This window comes from Phalacrocorax carbo, chromosome 7 (assembly GCF_963921805.1).
Source record: "Phalacrocorax carbo chromosome 7, bPhaCar2.1, whole genome shotgun sequence".
NCBI classification, from domain to species: Eukaryota; Metazoa; Chordata; class Aves; order Suliformes; family Phalacrocoracidae; genus Phalacrocorax; species Phalacrocorax carbo.
In genome coordinates this window covers 6,461,232-6,481,125 of record NC_087519.1, presented here as the reverse complement: position 1 = coordinate 6,481,125, position 19,894 = coordinate 6,461,232, and the positions used below count along the sequence as shown (strand labels likewise).

General features: G+C 39.8%; 1 long non-coding RNA gene across 1 annotated transcript in view; it reads right to left on the bottom strand.

Moving 5' to 3' along the window:
* Window positions 1-19,894, bottom strand: part of LOC135314268 (uncharacterized) — a 170,406-nt gene that overhangs the window by 79,133 nt on the left and 71,379 nt on the right. Inside the window, exon 2 of the long non-coding RNA XR_010373722.1 lies at window positions 12,075-12,200. This is a non-coding gene — a long non-coding RNA (uncharacterized LOC135314268). The remainder of the gene's footprint in view (window positions 1-12,074; window positions 12,201-19,894) is intronic.

Here is a 19,894-nt window from a genome sequence, read left to right as displayed (position 1 = left end):
AGGATTTTAATTGTTGCCATCAGGATGAAACCCTCTGCCTAGTCTTGGGGTCACCAATACATGAAGATGATAACACCTTAGATACTCTAATAGACACATTTTTTCTTCCTCAGAGGAGGCAGCAGTGTGCCCATATACACTGTATAGAGAAAGAGAAAGAAGAGCTTAGTAGTGATGCCTTCTACTTTATGACACAAATATATTTTTTTTATGTTATGCATTTACTCAGAGTGAAAATGTGTCATCCCCTACCACAGGAAAAACGTTCCGACCCAAAAACATCGCAGCAACAAGCTAATGGGTATCAAGCTAAACATCTCCTCAAAGTATGTGCACTTCATGATGTCTTTCAATAAGTGATCTCAAAGCACTTTCCACAAACCAGCTTGTTAGAATAACTTTTTAATGAGATTTCATGATTATTTTTTTCTTTTCTCCCCAGAAATGAGCTGAAGGAAGAGGTTAAAGACACAAGTTGGTACGCAGAGACAAGGAACTGCATGGGTACTGAGGAGGGCAACTTATAAACAGAAATGCATGGAAATCATAAGGAATAGGCTGCAAATTTCACCATGGGTCTACCCTAAAGCTGCTTTTATGTCACCAGGCAGACAAGTCTCTGTGCTTGGCTCTTCGTGTCAGACAGAAGGTGCATGCAGATAATCCCCCATCCCAAAGAAAGCATCCTCTTTGGGAAGGATAGCGCACATCCTCCAAGGGCACCTACTGCCTGAAAGAGTGCCAAGCCAAGCATGGTCGGGGTGCAACATTTGAGGATTATGTTGTTGTGAAACTATGTAATGTGGAGTCCCTTTATCTGCAGCAATGGTACCTGTTGACAAGTGGTGTAATTGAAATACAAGTGTACTCTACCTCTCAAGAGGAGGTCGGAAAGCATCATATTTTTGAGACAGAATAAATCCCAATGCTGCTTTGTGGCTTTCCAGACTTGGTGAATATTTCCATTACATAAGACAAAGCTGAAACCCACATTAAGATGCAGGCCTACTCTGCCATAACATATTTAAATGTTATCCCAGCCACAACATAGTCAGTTTAGACTGTTATTAATCTAATCTTTTAAATGCATAGAATACCCAAACAAGAAGGCAAGTGAACTGATTTCTGTCTGCTCTAATAGCAAAAATATGACTTTGGCTTTTCTCTGCAATGCTTTACACCATTAAGCAATTACTTGTGGGCAGAACCCCAGCCCCCATATTGCTGCTTATGGTTAAGGGATTTTATTGGTTCACCAGCTAAGTCTTCCAATTAAATCTGGTGTCATGAGGCTTTTGTGGGTCCCTGGTTCACATTGCCGCTATGGAGGTCTCATTACCTCGGGTAACTTACTACCCCGGTATGAAATACGTAATACTCAGGTTACCCTATGAAGCAAGCAGGTATTGAAGTACCCTTACAATCAGAAAAGTGACTGAGAGTTGCTTCCATCTCCTTCTTGGCTGTAATACATCTTCAGGGCCTTTTTCTAGTGACCCTACTACTGCATCAAATCTGCAAAAGAAATAACTAAAGCCTTTTGTCTTGCACATTGTCACTGACTGCTGAAAATCCACAGCAGTATCACCCTTTATGGGAAGAAAAAGTCTCATTCTCTTGATTTTTCTTCCTCTTTCCTCCCTGCACATATCCCTGGTTGAATCAGACACAGCAATAATTACATTTTAGCCTGCAAGATCTTTGATTTTGTGTTATGGTTCAAATATAGACTATCCCAACCCATTTCTGTTTTTAAATTTGGTTTGTGTTTTTTTTTAAGTAAATATGTTTTGGCACTTTCTCAGCTCCAAAAATATAAAGATTTGTGGCTTAGTTGTAAAAATGGAAACACATTAATTTTGATTTGAAGAAGAAAGTTTCATGAAACTATTTAGTTTAATATTAAGTTGTAATGAGAAAAGTTAAGGGAAGAAAAAGGTTTTTAAATGAATTGTTTAAAAATATTTAAAACCCTCCCTCTCCACACTCTTGAAGATATATGGAGCTAAGTTAATGGCAGCGCATAGTGGAATCTTGCTCAATGGGAATTTTCCATTATTCTTGACAAAAAGCCCCTAATGCTCATGGGTTCTGACAAAAGTCATAGTTATGAGAAACATATGGCCTTAATAATAAACTAAATCTTTGGTCAAAAATCTAAATTGCTGTTGTGTAAGTGAGGACAGAACTCGGCTGGGCATCAAGGCTGGAAGCAGCTATTGCAGTGACTGGGGCTGCCCAGCTCCTCCATTCCTGCAGCACACAGAGCACTAGACACGGACAGGATCATGCTACAGTCCTCATCTCCAGCAGCCCTCTCCACCCCAGGAGCACCAGAACCATCTCCTGAGCATGTAAAATTCAGGCTCAGCCAGCAAGAGCCATAAATCTAATTTTCATATTGTATTGGCACGTGCACATCCATGGAAAGCACCAAGCCTCCTCCTTCTGAATAGCCCTATTCCAGGCAGCAATACAGCTCACACTGCCATGCTGCTTGGAGACCCAGATCCTACAGCTAGATTCTCCCTCTACAAGAGCTGTTTGTTTCTTATTTCCTAGAGAAACCACTCTAACACAAGCCTTTTGAGATAATCCTCATCCTGCTTTAACTTCACTATCACAGAAACTTTTCCATTTCCCTCTCACCATAAAAGTCTTTGCTTCCAGCTCCTTAGCTAACAGCATTATGAGAGCGGGGGGGAGAATCATCTGGTTGCTTCAGCACTCAATATATCTCAACTGGTGTAATCAGAAACACCAGCCACCTACGAGCTGCATTTCCCACACCTGCAAAGCCCTCCAAGTTGATGTAGTTCATGGTAATTAGTAAAATACATGCATTTTTCACTTCTCCATTGTAACACTGCATCTTAGCAAGCCTGAAGCGTGGGAAGAGACAGATTTCACACAGAAACGTGTCCTTTTGTTCCAGGCTTTTGGCACGAGGCATTTAGGGCCTCTGGAGGGCCTGGTTCCCTGAGCCAGAAAATCAGACTCCTGTGGACAGTGCTGCTTTCTCCATCAGTGCACTTTATAAATCCTAAGTTCCTTTCAAAGCTTCATTGATAGAGAAACCAACTCTGTCCCTGAAAGACTGTGTTGTGGAAGGGTGAGAGCACCCTTTATTCACCCTGTGTTTCTCCATGGGTTCCCAAATGTGACCAGTGCTTCACAATGCAGTTTATTCTATGAAACGAGTAAAGAAAATGTGTAAAGCTTAGATATTGCAACCTCTATAGATCTGCCTTAAACACCTTGCTCTTGTCTTTGGTGGCCGGGTAATATGTAGCCCAGGTGTGAAATTCTGTATCAGTTGCAAAAGTACCATGTAATGTGCTAAGCATTTTTTAGGAGTTGTTCTGGTTTACACAGCAGATGATCACCATTCCTCCCATTCACCCGAGCTGAGATCCTGACCGTACGCAGCACAGGCAGCTCCTTGTAGCCTCACAGATCTGTCTTTGCAGGATCAGAGCTTTTCTTGCTTTTACCTTTCTTCCCTTTTGTCTCCTTTTCTCCTCTTTTGTCTCCCCCCTTTCACTTCTCCTGTGCTATACTCAAACCAGACATGGGTCTTACCACTCTGCACAGCAGCGTAACCTGAAATCCCACTAGAGCTGGGATTTTTTCCACTTGAAAACTCGGGGTGCAAAATAGACCACCTTACATGGGACCAGACGGTAACTTGTTGCCTGGTTGGAAATTATCAGGGCTGTAGGGTTGCGTATGTAATCATGGGGAGGTTGGAGCAGGCTGAGGCTATAAATTCTCCGCTGTCTGCTTGAGGAGTTGAGTGCTGAAGCTGCCTGGGTATGTGCTTTTTGCCAGATTAAAGTTGTTCCTCCTCATGACCTTGATGCAGCATGTTTGTCTCTGGAAGGGAACATTTCTCGGGCCTTCAAAACTCACAACTGGAAAATACTAGGGAAATTGGAGCTGGGACCCAATAAACACTACTGGCTTGGGATCCCAGAGAGGAGATGTTTGCCTGCACTAGATATCAAAAATCACTCATCGCTTCTGAATGTCTGATTAATCCATATTTTCTTTACTATTTTTTACTGAAGTAATTTGCTGAATGGTCTTCTATGTGGTTTGCAGAATTAACGCCACTTACAAACCTTACAGAAACAAACATTTAATCCCAGCTAGTTTAGAATTACCTTCCTTAAAAACAAAGGACTGGATTTTGACTGCCGCCTATTAGATATGTTGTTGGTTTTAATCCATTGTCAAAATTATACTTTTGATAGTCATGACCCAAATGAAGGAAGAGAAAACACACAAAGAATTTGCGATCTCTTAAAGTAATTTCATTCCACAACTTAAAATCGTTACTAACCTCTGCAACACTTAATTAATTGAAATGACTCTAGCTGTGGGAATTTGTGGTGAAGAGGTCTCTAATAGTTACATGCAATTCGACCTGGAATTCAGTTAGAGCTAAAAGATACTTGAACAACATTTTTCAAGGAATGAAAAATAAAGACCCTGTTGAATTTAATCAGTTGTCCGCTTTTTTTTATCCTGCCTCTTGTTTTCCCTCAGGGGTTTGCTGGACATAATTCTTTGCCAGCTCATGTACACAAAGTGCCTGCCTAAGCACAACTTTAGCTTCGGAAGACAGACGAAATAACAGATACAAGACTAGTTGCTTTGTTATTCAAACTGCGGAAAAGTCGGTATCATTAAAAAGCCTAACACCAAACTGCTCCAAAACATTCTTTAGTTCATGACAATGACTCATGTAATAGTTATAAAGACAACAAGCTCTTTGCAAGAGACACTCCTTGCTCATTCATATTTATGATAGCAAATTGTGGTATCCCAGCCTGATTAATAAAGTTTGTGCTGCTCTATCTCTCAGAAAGCATTCCAACAGATTTAACTGGCCAGGTTCTCCAGGAATTCTTTTATCTATGGCAGAGACATGGCTGATTCTGACACAAAACTCACCCATATTTACTGACAGCAGTAAGAAAGCACTTGGAGGTGCAGGGGGAACGCAACTGTATTATACAGCAAAGCATAAGGTAATCATGCAAACTATATCTGCTCAGAAGAATGGTTCTAATAAATCTTTTCAGTCATTTCAAAGGAACTCAGCAAGTTTATGGATTACACAGTGGTTCTTTTGTCTAGATTACAGTCATACCCCTAAATCCTAAAACTGGGGTACTCGGGGAATCACAGGCTGCTAGCAGTGCATCCTGCAATTTTTTTTGTTGCTGGCTTTGTTTTGGTTTTCCTGTTTGCTAAAAACCTCTAGTTTTCTTCAATAAAGGGCTGGCGTTGTGCTGCGGCCATTCTATCCAGCACATCTTACAAGTCTGATCCTATCCCAGTAATAAGGGGGGAAAGGAGAAGGTGAACAGGAAAAATATCCAACATACAATTATACAAGATTTTCAGACTTTCTTGCATTCTGTTATGAACGATGTGTGAAACGAGGACCTGCAGACAGAGCTGCCTTATCAAAACTAACATTGTATCCCTCAGAAAAGATGTCACAGCTGTCCAGCCTAACCTAGGGGAAGACTAATGCAATTATGTCAAGGTATACTGAGGAACCCTCACTGCTATAAATAATAATAAAGGGTAAATAATAAAAAAATAAAACCGAAACCCCAGAAGTAAGATGTTTTAAATGAAAGGTGATGCACTGTGAACTTAACACACTGGCCCTTTAGCCCTTCTGTTAACAAGGTAATCTGATTGCCATTGATTTTTTTCACCTCTGTTACTAAGAAGGTGATGGAATGGTGTCCACGCAGATGTATTGAATCAGATACTAAACAAAGAGCAACATAAAGAACAATTATCAGCAGCCTTGCCTTCAGCTTGCTGATTATGACATTACTGAAAAGACAAGGTCTGGGTGACTTAAACCAAGAGGGGGGAAAAAAGGCTGAAGAGGAGAGGGAGGAAACTGATATACACTTACTCTCTGCCTGGGTACATACAGGTCTTTGCCTTTACCAAAATATGTATTTCCCCTTTACAGCTCAATAGGTGTCAGGCTGTGATCTAACTAATTAGTTTGATCATGTTAGAGTAAAAAAAAAAAGTACAGAGGCAAGGCCCAATCAGTAGTTCATGTGTTTTATCCTACACAGAGAATACCTAGAAAACGCTGTATAGAGAATTATGGTTTTATGATTCTGTCTGCCTGAATATTACTGGGTTTAATTATTGGCTGCATGTTTTACTGTGATGCCTACGTGATTAGGCAGATTTTCCTAAGGGCTTGGGAATACAGGGGCTGTTACAAAGTTTGGAGTAGCTCAATAGGCTATTAATAGGCATATATATATCCATGTTTGAATGACGTACACAGGAATGGTTGGCCAGATTCTCACAGGGTACAAAATGAAAAAACACCACACATCCACGTAGCTTTATTGATTTCAAAGCAGTTGGGCCAATTTACACAGGCTGAGAATCAGGGCTGCATAATAGGAAGACTAATGCTGTAAACTCTAACCTCGTGGTATTAGATTTCAGTTTGCCCAAATGGCACAGGCTGTTCAACTTGCGTTTCTAGCGGCACAGTTTTACCTGACCCAGCCTGTGTAAACAGTAAAGCCAAGTAGCGCTGGTGCTTGGCTGCCTTTATGTACTAGCGAAAGTAATGACGCCTAGTATGTAGTATTATTATTTTATGACATCAGCACAGTATGACATTTTCTCAAGGGCAGCCCATATCCCTTGCCCTCCTCCATATTGGCAGCCATCACTAATTGACTGTGAAAGTGGAGAATTCAATGGTTTAAGGTGATCTCTTCTCTGAACTCCAAAACAGTCTGTGGATGGAAATCAGCTGAAGCAAAACATTGGTTCAATTACACTGTCAAGGGATATAGCTCCTGTACGACAAAGAGGTAAACACTTAAAGCAGCCAATCTACTACTACGTCTCACTGATATTGTCATTCTATTTCAGATGTGAGAATTATGTGATTTAATAAAACCCAGCACTGACATAACCTAACTAAAATAAACCATGATGAGCTTCTATTGCTGTAAGGATGAGCGTTACGTGTTTGGTCTGGATAACACCCCATGAGGGTTAGCAATTTCCCCTGTCCAGCTGAGGGTCCATTCAAACCATGTCATTCACAGAGAATAAGACAGATTATTTTGTCCTTGATGCTAAATCAAAGGGCTAAATTGTGTCCTTCTTACTTAGGTCAAACAAAACTTTCTCATCTCATTCCCTTCATTGGTTTATTCAGGGCATAAAGCATTGCCTAATATGAATAAGGAAGAGAATCTACTTGTGTATTCAGTGTCCATGCACCTCTGAGTGTGTGTTTTGTACTGTGTAATAATTGATGACATCTTCCAAAGACAGCCTAAGGACAGGTACATAAACTGTAAGAATCCAAATGGACATACCTTAAATAGGATCTCATGGTGCTTAGGCTAGTCCCACTGAACCCTAATTATTGAAGAATATTTGCTTTTGCTTATAAGGGCAAGAGCTGGTTGATCAGATATGGGTGAGACTGTTAAACAATTTACTACGGCTTAAGCACATTGTGGACTTATCTTCTTGACAGCTGAATAGTATCTAGTGGAAAATAAAGTTGCATGCTTTCTCATCACTGACGAAAAGCTTTGGCATCTGTTAATCATCCTAAAATGGTTAGTTGTTTCTTCAGCCTGGGATAAAAAAAAATGAAGCTTCTTCTAGCATGCATGTGCAGTTAACTGAGAGCTCAGTATTTTAACTTTCTGATCATCCACGACAGAAATTAATTGGACCTTGGTCCTGAGGATAAGGGTAGAAAACATTGGTTTGGCATTATGCTAAACTACTTTGTAGAACAAATCATCAGCTATACAGATGAGAGGATGCCCATGTGTTAGCTTGCTTCATACCTCCCAAATCAAACATGATCTCTTCCATAGAAAATTCACCTTTGATGTGACAGTGTAAGGGCCAAGGTTGCAGCCAATGTCCTTACCTCAACATGCCGAAGGGCATAACATTTGCAGCAGCTGCAGCCAGGAAGAAACATAAGATTATGAAAAACCTTTTGCCCTTTCTAAAGGAGACCTAGAGTTTTCTAGAAAGTTTGTAGCACAGGCTGCTATAGGAGACAGCATCTTCATCCAGAAGAACTGCAGGACTTTTTTTGTTTTTTAGAGCCTCTTCTTTTACATATGGGAAAATGCTTATCTTTTTCTCCCAGAGTTGAAACACATCTTGATCTAAGAAAATATATGAAGAGCTGAGAGGGTGGCTCCACATCAGGCCTCCTCTAAGGGAGTTGCTTTATCACATATGAAGGGAAAAGCTATGGCTGATTTCAGAGGACAACAGCCCAGGACATAGGTTTTGTTTCAAAACAGAGAGGAAAAGAGAATACAAATTGCTCTTCTTAATGAGTTACAAGGGAAGAATTGCACACTCCATGCCCTTCTGAATACCTATGGAAAGACAACAGGCTACAATGAAGTTTAAAAAAAAAAAAAGATGATCTCACACCTGAATTAATCTGGATACTCCAGAAAATTACTGGAACTGTCACACATATAAAGTGCTAAAATCTCAGATTGATAGTTTCTGAACTTGAGCTAGTCCTCAGGCCACTGTGGGTGCTGTAGGGTCTGGGGAAAGTAAATAGCCATAGTTTCCTTAGCTGGCAAAAGCATAAGCAGAGATTTTGCCAAGTGATGCCTATTTGAACGTTGTTCAGTGAAATGGACTCTTGACCTGGGTGATGAAAATATTCAGAACTGGGTTTCATTTGCAGGTCAGATGATTCCCAGCAGTTTCACAGTCAAAGGAACTTTGCCCATAAATACTGAGGGATCCATTTCTGGATAAGAGATGAACTTAAAACAAAGAACTGTATAGTGAATAACTGAAAAATTCCTTGCCTGTAAACCCAATTCCAAATGCAACTTCCGTCTGCTAGTCTAAAGTCAAGACATACACTTGGACCTGAATTTCTAGCTAAGAACTGTTTAGAAATTGAGAAAACAAGAACTTCATAAGGAAGTTTTGCTTAGGGCATTGATTAAACATTTTTCCCCGATTTCCTTCACTTCACTCCCAGCTTCTGGCTGTGACCAGAGGCGTAATTATTGTAATTAAGGCTGGTTATTGGATCCAGCCCAAGATGTAAGAGGATATACCATGTATAAATATATAGTTCTTCTTAATTGTCTTCTATTTAAGAATTTCAAGGTGTTTTAAATTTAATCTCATAGCACTTTTTTGAAGTTACTATTATAATCTTGGTTGGAAAAATAAAGAAACCGAGATAGAGACAAGATTTATGTATGGTTACAACAGAGATATGAAATAAATCAGGCACTGGAAATGAGCTTCCTTTCATATAGACTTGTCCTTGTTCTTTTTCCATTACCATAGCTATTTTCTCAAACTTTTCAGCTCATCACCAACAGATTAAAGTGATTTGGGGAATCATCCAAGTTTCTGGACGTGATTTCCAACTAAAACAGAGACAATAATTATAATGAGGCCAAACTTCTACTGACACCCAAAACTCAGAACTGGATTTCACTCAGGAAGGAGGTGACACTGGGAGAACTGTGGTCAAAAGATGAAAAAAATAAGTAAAGTACCAGAATGGAAAGGAGAACCTGACCAGAGATAAATGATTCCTCTCCTGAGATGTGTTTTTGTTTTATCGCAATGACCTTTCAGAGAAAAGATGAAGCCAGCCTCAGGTAAAAAGAAATAGCCACATTTCATCTACGGTTAGCCTTTGCGACCTCTGAACTCTGCTTTTCTATCTGAACCTATTTCCATGCACCATTTCTCCTCACCACAGATAAGAGACTTCCAAGTGCCAGAAAGAAACTTGGAGCTTTCACACAAAGGTTAGCAAGCAAGCATGACTACTTTTTAATTTGGGAAATTATCCCCCCTCGATTTTTAAAATATCTCCCCTCCTACGTGCCACAGGAATCCGCTCAACTGCACGACAGCAATCACGACACGCTGCACATTTAAAAGTGAGATCGCATGCATACCGGTGCATGTGTGAGCGTGCATGCACACGTGTGTATGTATGTTTGTATAGCATATCTCATTATCGTATCATCACTTTTCAGCTATCTCTAACACAAGAGTCAAGGGGTTTGGGAGCGCACACAAAAAAAGAGAGATTTCTAAGAGAGCAGGAGATTGGGCCGGGGTCATCCGAAAGGGTAATTATTGTTAAATGTCAGGTTAACTCTGAAGGCCTCGGCTCATCCAACTGAGAGCAGATTAGCCCAGATGGAGACATTTTCAACACGGTTCTGTCTGACCAATCAGCGACAGCTGGGATTAGCCAAATACCTTCTCTCATCTGCTTGCTCACAGAAAGGTCAGTTTCTGCTCATTGCTTCCCTTTTAAGATGTGCCTTTCTTTCCCCCCTTTTTTTCCTTTTTTTTTTTTATTTATGGTAGCTATGTGCAGGAAATCAGGTTCCTTTTATCAGCAAATTAAATATTCAACATCTGAAACCCACTTTTTTTTTTTTTAGAATCAACTTCATTCACTTTCAAGAGTGCTTTTATCTTTGTTTTCTTTCCCCCTTTTTTAATGTTGCATACAGATAAATAAAATATATATGTAGCTATCAGACCCTCAGCTTGTGTGAAGTGATGTTGCTTCATGGACTTCACCGGAGGTATATTGATTTCCACCCACTGAGAATTTGGCCCGGTATTTCAGTATCATTGCATGACTGCTGTAGGACACAGATTATTTTTCCTTGTTCTTTTTTTGTTTTGCCTTCCTTTCTGAAAAGAAGTCTTTGGTAATTTTATTCTCAGCATTCATCTATTTAAGAGCTACAGTTTATGTCTTCTATCTAAGGGGAGAAAAAAACCAACAACCCCAACAACAAGTTAAAACAAAACAAAACAAAGAACTCTCCCTGAAACCAACCCTGGAGTGCTTTAAAAACTAATCGTCTTTTATGTACAGCCTCTTTTCCCAGACAGCTTAAATAAGTGCAAACATAAAACTCAGTGATAAAATGAACAGAAACTGAAACAAAAATCACCCTCAGAATGTATTTCCCAATAATTTGTCTTCAGATCCCTAGAAACTTCTTTCACACCTTAATTATTTTGATTAAGAGGGAGATCCTTTTTGGCTCTTGTTAATTTTGTTTCTGGATTTCTGGTGCAGGTTTCAGGCAGAAGGGGCAACAGTTATGTTACTGGCTTGAGTGTCATTTATACTAAGATACCTATATAACAGTCTGGTACTACAAAGGGAGCCTTTAAAAAGCATATAATCACATTTACATCCCCTTTAAAATATTTTTTATCTTTCTATTTCTAGGAGTCCATAAAAAGCCCTTAGTGTGAAAGAACATTGGGCCTTATATGAATTATCATAGTGAGAGCCTGATCCTGATCACTGATGATGTTTACTATTGATTTTTCAAGCAAAGTGATCTGACCCTGGAAGAAAGAGAATATTTCCTCCAAGGACAGAAAGGTTTTCCACTGCTGAGGTTACTCAGTGTAGAAATTACAGGGATTGTTGGGCACCAAACAGGAGCAGCACTTGAGAACTCTTGCTCAGGGCATTTGCATTAGCAGAACAAACCCTGGTGAAAAGGGATGAGAAACTTGGACAAGAGGAAATAGAGAAATGGATCACTGGAAAACCATTTCTGAAAACAGCTCAAACAAAAGTATGGCTTAGCATCCAAACAGAAGTTGGAGAACTCCTCGTTATTTAGGGTATTTAGAGTGGAATTGGAAAAGGACCTACAAGACACACTGAGACAACTGGACTGATAAAGAAAGTGGTTTATCAAGTTTTTTGTTTCTGCAGTTCCAAGGGGCATCCAAGTTCCTCTGACCTGGACTGAAACCAGAACCTAAGATATGAAAATAATGAAACAAGCCTCCTAGTCTGGAGCAGTAGGAATAATGCAGGGGAAATATCATGCAACTGCAGTCTAACTCTTTATTCTTCAGATATATGAAATGCACAGATAAAATCTCAGTAATTGTTATGGGCTAAATCACACCCTTGACCACAGGCCCATCTGGGGGCAAAATGAAATGGAAGTTCCAAATCTTACCTTCCTCATAAGTTGCCCAGACTCTGAGTCCAGAAACAGACAGAAATATGTGCTGTGAACACATGCCATGGTGGAGCAGGGCTTCCTTCATCCCCAGTATCCATCTAGTTGAGCAGAAATGAGCTTCTAGGGAGGAATACAACATTATCAGCTCAATTTTTTTTCCCTGTAATGTGTATGAGGTTGCACTCACCCATCCTATCTTCTTCTAGTTTAAAAGAAAAGGGCTACTATTACAATATTAACAGGAAGGGATTAATTGAATAACTCAAATTTACAAAGGGGGTTAACAGCAGAACCAAGTCCTGATTTCCTTTATCAACTCCTTTTTTGCCTAGGAATATCACTGGTTCTCTGACTGCCACAGCACAGTGGTTCCCTTTGCAGCATATATCCTTCACTCAAGCAGGTAATATCATCAAAATCAATTATTATTTCAATTAATAGCCCTGCCCATCATCACCACAAATTAAATTGAACTACTATGCAAGTTTAAACCATTTATTCATTTAAAACATGTGTCCACCATTGCTCTATCTGCCAAGCCTTTGAACTCTACCATGAGTTTGTATCTTGACGAAGCCGGGCTTCCTACTTCTTCCTTTAAATATAAGGGCTCTAACAGGCATTGATAATCTGTGAGTAATGCTAAGTTTTTACTACTCAGGCTTTTCCACATATCAAACTCTATTGTACTATAATGATACAAAACTGTTTCTAAGGTAAATATCATTTTATTCCTGATCATTTTATGAACAGGAACAGAAAAGCAAAGGGTGAAATGATCTGCCCAGTGGAAAATTAGTAGGTCAGTGGCAGATTTCGGAGCAGAGCCCAGGTGTCTGGAATCATAGGCTACTTGCCTACCCATTGGACCACACTAATTCCCAAGAAGAGCTCAGCCTTGTTATTTTTAAGCTCACTGTCCTACACAGCTGCTCTTGCGCTTCTTACACTATGCTTCTAGGAAATTAACATATTTAACAACATGTCACATACAAAAAACAAATGCCTTTGATAATCATTTGAGTCAGGCATACAGGGAGACCACATTCTTTTTAGTATTCAGAGCAAACCATGTTATCAGGGATCTACTTAAAATATAACACAGCTTCTTTATGTAATTGTATTCATTTAATAAGCCACCATTTCAATAGCATGGAATTTTTTTTCCCAGAATCCTGCCAAGAAAAAAAACTGAGAGAAAGCTTTTATTAAACTTGAGAAGAACCTAAGTTAATCTCAATGTCAGACCCAAAAATGCAAAAAGATTCGTTTATGCATGAATCAAGTAGACTTATACTTGAAACTAAATTCTAATCTACACATGCACGTACACTCCACGTCCACTAACATTTATATCTAGCTATATATAGACATATAGATATATCTCAAGTCAAGCAGAGAAGATTCAGTGAGGTTATGAAAACAAGATTCCACAGGAAACAGCTGAGCTCAATTCTGTTTCCCAAACCTCCCAAGTTGTAAAGTTGTTTAAGAAAATCATATTAATTTACTGCAGAGCTAATTTAATAAATGAAAGTATTTGAGCAACTGACCTTCTTAGTACAAATTTAAATCGTGGTGTTTGAATTCACATGGAGTGGGAACGGACTCCACCACAGAATATTTATGAAAACGGAGGATGAACTTTGGGGTACAACGTGCAACTGGACTGTAGCATGTCACACCCTGCACTGCACATTTTGTCTTGCCCAGGATATAGTTCTAGTCCAACTCAGTGCATAGGAGTCCTGTCCACATTGCTTTGCCTGTTATATCTGAGGGGAAAGAAAGCGTCCCTTGTATAAACAACCTGGTTATAACACTGTTAGAACTTTGAGATCTCAAAGTAAAAAGAGATGATCAATAGTGTAACCAAGATAAAACACATGTAAACAAAACGTGGGCAATACAGAGTATTAATAAGTCCATGATCAGTCCCAGCCGAAACCCAGATGAGTTTATCCACACTTTAATTTACCTCTACCAGACTGATGCTCCTGTGTAAATGCAAATCATTATTTATTACTGCTTTTTTATTTCTTTTAATAACTCTTCAGCTTAATTGCAGGGCAGACTTGATATGGGAAACTAAGGATATGCCTTGAAAAAGTCTTTGGAAACCAAAGGAAACCAAAGAGAAACATCTCCACAAGTCAAGCTTGTTTCTTTCAACCCATAAATAAAAATATTTTTGATCCAGACTCTAAATATACTCTAACTACCATATTGCATAAAGAATCTGGAGAAAAAGTATGATTTAGTTTTAAAATGGATATTCCCATTTTTATTATTTAACAATAAACTTAAACCAGAATCCAGAATCTTCCTGTTCATGGAACTTTTATCAGAAAAAAAGACTGATGAATCAGATGTAACCAAATTTGATTTAAAATGGAAAGTGTTTTCTCTGCAAGAACTTTATGCCTTGGAGTGTCTAGCAGAGATATATCTTAGCCATCTAAACCAAAAGTCTCCCAGTACTAAATAGTTAATATTTATAGGTAACTTTGCAATCATTACTATCAACAGACAAAAAGCTACAATAATCCGATTGCCATCACTTTAACCAAAGCCCGTGTCGTAAACCTTGTAATTTTCTGCTGTCATGCTCAGGCACTTTCAACACATTTAAATTAGAAAGGACTATGCTAATTTTGCTTCATAGCCAGGGTAATTGTTGTAAGACATAATTATCTTTTTTTTTTTTTTTAAAGGATCGTTTTATTCTCCAGAGTTGTTTAAATTCAGTCTCAGTTACTGCTCGTCCTTTCATCCCTACACTGCATTCTGGCTCCCACCTCCATTAAATTATTCTTTTCATCTTTGTTAGCTGGAGACAACTTAACCCTCCTTTCTGATGGACATTTCAGGCCCTGGCATAACTCTATTAAAAGCAGGAAAGTATGCTAAGGACAAATCTAGTTCTTTGTTTCCTTCTGACCTTCCTGAAGAGTTGTCAGAAGGTTTGACATGTTAAGTCATCTTTGATGCCAATTTAAAGTTATAGCTGAGCATACAGCCTTCTTGAGTATTGATGCATCAGAGCTTTGCCTTTATAAAAGAAGCAAAGAGTTTAATCTTGATAATACTGGAATACAACTAAGCATGGAGAGAAAATGTGGACCTTCCACCAGATTAGAGTCCACCAGACAGGGAGCTCCCTTTAGCTTATACCCATGACTTTTAGGCCAGGAGATCAGTAAGAGTTTGGGCTGCAGCAGCAAGATGCATAGACAGTAAGTCCAGCCAGCAGACAGGTGACCCTGCTAATTGGTCAAGCCTGCTCTGTCGCCTGCTCAAGCCATTGGCAGGTACAACAAATCGGAGCTGCCTTACAAACTGCCTGCCTTGTGCTGCTGCTGAGAATATCGTATGGTATGTCCTTACCGTAAGTAAATTGACGGCTCCCTTGTTATCAGTGCTTGTTCCAGGGCACCTGGAAGTAGAGCTAAAGGAAACAGTCCTGAATGAAAATACCAGTGATACGAGTTACTGATTAAATACTGGGAAGTGAATGGAAGCATTGTTTGTAGTCCAGGTGGACTGACATTGGCATCATGACATCTTCTGATGCCAAATGGAAGACCTGAGCACAAAAAGGAGAAACATTTAGGCTCGATGCCAGCAGACCTTGGCAAGTCATACACTCTTCAGAGCATGTCAGCAAGTCAGTTCCTGGGCATGTTAAAAGGCGTGCCTCAGTAATTGAGAATCTGATGCCTCATCGGAGCTTCAAATGTCTCCTGTGGTGTTGCTCTAAAGAGTTTCCAGTAGACAGCTTTTTTCTTTCCTTTACATGCTTTTTCTCTACTGGAAGTTCAATAGTGTAGCAGGGGAAAAGGGGAAGAAATTTCTAGCAACAAAGGTTCAGGTCTATTATAGCAGTGGCTGTCACCACACATCAGTTGTCACAGATAGGACTCATTAAAGAACATGTACTCTCTGCTATAGCATTGGTCTGAATGAGGGAGTAAAAAGACAGTGCAGTTACCTGACCACAGGGTTAACCTCTTCTCCCTGTGTCTATGGAACTAAAGTTTGGTTTGGGGTGTTTATGGCAGAATAACTTCTTACCCCGTTCTTTAGCATACACCGACATGACCTGATTTGGAGATGTAGGACTTGACTGACAGTGTTCCTGTCCCCATGATAACCCCACTGCTTCTTTTTCTAGCTTTGCTGTCACCTGCTTGTATCTTTTTATGCTATCATGTTTTCCTAAGGAAAAAAAAAAAGCCTCTACAGTCTTTATTCTGGGCTTTTATTTTTCTGTTATCTTCTGTGTATGTTCTCATACTGTCCTCATCATTGCATCTGTATGCTTTCTAGATAGCAACATGACTATCACCTACCTCATACCTGTCTGCTTTTCTGTCCTCCCCCCAAGGGAGGACATTTGGGCAGTGGAATGGCATTACTGGACTCAAACACCATTTTTTGTCAAAGAAACCAATTCTGCTTGCCTATAATTAAATGATAACTAAATAATCACTAATTCAATTGGTAATAGTCAAATCTGCTCACACTATTCAAATCTACTGGTACTAATATAGAGCTAGTGAATATCTATGACAGAAATCTTCTCTTAATCACATTAAGGATAACTCTGTGGATTTTCCTAGAATGACAATCTTTACAAAGGGACCAAACAGCTCCTTAACTGCTGTTCCTTTACTATATAGCGACCTCCTTAGGGGTATGCCTATGGCTGCTGTCAAGAGAACCACATGGCCCTTGATGAACTCTTCATGCTACTGATCAGCTGATGAAGGAACAAGGATCTTCAGTCCCTGCAGTTTGATTTGTCAACCCTGAAGCGGTCAGGCAGTTGGACTAGATAATCATTGTAGGCCTTGTCCAACTGAAATATTCTGTTCTATTTTATTCTATTCTATTTTCTATTTTCTACTTTCTATTTTCTGTTTTCTGTTCTATTCTATTCTATTCCAATTCTATTCTATTCTATTCTATTTCTTGGCCCCATTTGCACAGAGCTTAGATACTTGAATGGGGAGAAGTTCAAAAATCAGCTGCCTAAATGACAAACTAAAATATCTCGGGATATTCATCCGTGCCAGCATTGGCTGAGGAAGAGAATACTTAATGAAGGAGAATGTTTCTAATTAGGAAGCTCTAACAGTGTCCTGGGATGAACGAGGAGTGAAAATCATCTCACTAGAAGCTCTGAACTCAGATGTTTTGTTTATGCACACACACACATGTGTATACACACGCTCACACACACTCTTCATTTTCAAATGCCACAAGCCATTTGTCAGTTAATGACTCTGATGAGTTACATGTGCAGCCGCTGCTCCAGGCTCTGTGTCTCCATGTTCATATGCCATTAGGGGTTAACTTAATTCCTACTGCAGTTGTCATGCTGGAAAATGCCCAGGGTTAAGCAGACGTGGCTGGGACCAGCAGAAGTACTAGATCCTATAATGCTGTACTGCACAGCAGACCTTGTCATCCGCTCAGTCACGACCACTGCTTGCAAGTGCTTGCAGAAACACAGGCCCCATATTAATGTTCAGCACTTACTCCTCCGCTCAGCAGGGAAAGCTGAGGTTGTTGTGGTTACTGGTAAACTTGGACTTCTCAGAAGAAGCAGAGAAAGGTTTTACAACAGCCATAAAAAGTTCAATCAGATCATTTCTGCAGTGGCTTGAAAATATAATCTCATGGTAACATTCCTCTTCTAAAAGAGCTTCTTCAGTATTCTGGGGAAAGTAACAGGTTCTGTTCCCCTTCACTCAACAGCGAGACGCCCACCACAAGATAAAAGTCATCAGAGAGATGGGCAGACAGAGCAAGCCATAAGTCATTGCAGAGGTGTGTAACCAGAGACAGACGCATTTTCTTCCATCTCAACTCCCCTTTTCCTCTCTTCCACCCCACCTTGATCCCCAGTGTTCTGTTATGCCAGGGCACCCAGGGAGTATCTGTTTATGGACATTTATCAAGCAGCAAATAAACCCTCATGTTATTTGTAAGCATGGCATTTTCAAGAGGTATCCTTGGTTGTTTAACAACATACAGTGTTTTTGTAACTGCAGAAAAGGTCCTATGGGCCATTAAGCAATCATTTATTGGTTAAATATCTCTGTTCCCAGTAACAAATTTCTATTTTGAAAGAACAAACATTTCCTTTCAGTTTAATTTTCAGATTTTGAGGTCACAATGTGTGCTCTGGAGAGGGAATAAAGTCTGGGACCATGACATCAACACACTCCCAAATTTTATTTCCTTTGCCAACTGTGACTAGACCTCCAGTACATTAATTCCTCTGCTTTTCTTAGGCCTCCAGCCTCTCAAGAAGAGATATGTGTGTCTTCACTCCTCCTCCTGTCTGCTTAACTCACTTATCACTAATTTTTACTTACAGTGAGATAAACATTGAATTCCTTTAATTGGGTGTTACAAGTTCTGCCCCTACAGATTCTTGAGTATAGGACAGCCACAAGGTTGGTTTGCTATATTGTTTTAGTTTTCTGTTGTTTTTCTTGGTTCTTTTTAATTGAAGAATTGCAGTCCTGGATTAACAGTCTTGGAAAATTTATTCCCCTGTTTGTTCCACCACAGGGACTCACACAGATTTTGCAAAAGTGTCTTAAGAATAAATGATGCTTCTCAACAAGGTGGTTTTTTTTTTAACTTTTCTGATGAATATGCCTTTGAGGATGAGGAAAGAGTTTCTGTAACCTCTATAATCCTTTTCCCTTAGCAGACTCTGGATCTAACCAGTGACAGTGACTCCAATTTTTTTGACCCCAGTGAACTTCATGCCCTGCAGTTTTCCAGGAGCACCTCAGACTGTTTCATTGACTTGAACAAAGTATTTTTAGCTTCCTGCTGCAAGTGAGAAATCTGAGGTATGAAGATCTGAAGTGCTGGAGGCTGCATGGCTGAGGAGGGAACATGACTGAGCAGAGGCCGGATCTGTGGCCCTGTGTCTGACCCAACACAGCATGAACAAGTCAAAAGACCCGATCTGAGACCTTAAGGACCATGTTCCCAGTCTCTCCTCAAAGCCTGAAGTTACGATCTACTTTTTTATATTTTGCAATGAGTGGGATCATTAAAAAGATTAAGGAAAATGTGGTCAAATGGGCAAAGCAGGTAGCTTTGATTCTATCCTTGGCTCTATCACTTAGTTTCTGGGATGGCCTCTGGCAAGATTTTTTGTCTTTTTTCTCCCTCAGACTGTTAATTTACATCCTCTTTCTTTGCCTGAGGGCACAGTGGGCCAGTGACAGCCTCTGCAAAATGTTAGTCCAGTTCCTAACCTAACATGATGGGTTGTGGCATAGAGGCACAACCATAATATTGTTTTCGTTCTAGTATTCATTACATTTACTGTAAGCAATCCTTCATTATTGTTTTTACAGAAGAATGAGAAAACAAGTCCTAGACTATGCACAGGGTTTGTAGCTATGTATTTGTAATTTGCTGGGCTGGAAGGAAGAGTTAAGGCAGATGTTGCACAGATGTGAATATTACCCTACTAGTCCCCGCTGTTAAAGCCCACCTTATCTCTAGGGAGGAAAAGTGAGTCCAATTTGATACAGTTGCTGCTAGATCTGGTGGAGATGGGCCATCTTTGAGGAATCTACATACTCATGGATGCCCACGCTTTACTGGCATACACAAGGACAGCACCAGCAAGCACAGTAGAGGACAGAAACAGCTCCATCCCTTCAGAGAAATCCAGCGTCATGGCCACAAGGGCTGTATGTAGAGGACAAAGTGGAGTAACTCAAGGCTGGTAACAGCATAAGACTGATGATGTACAATCCAAGAGAGGAGCACCA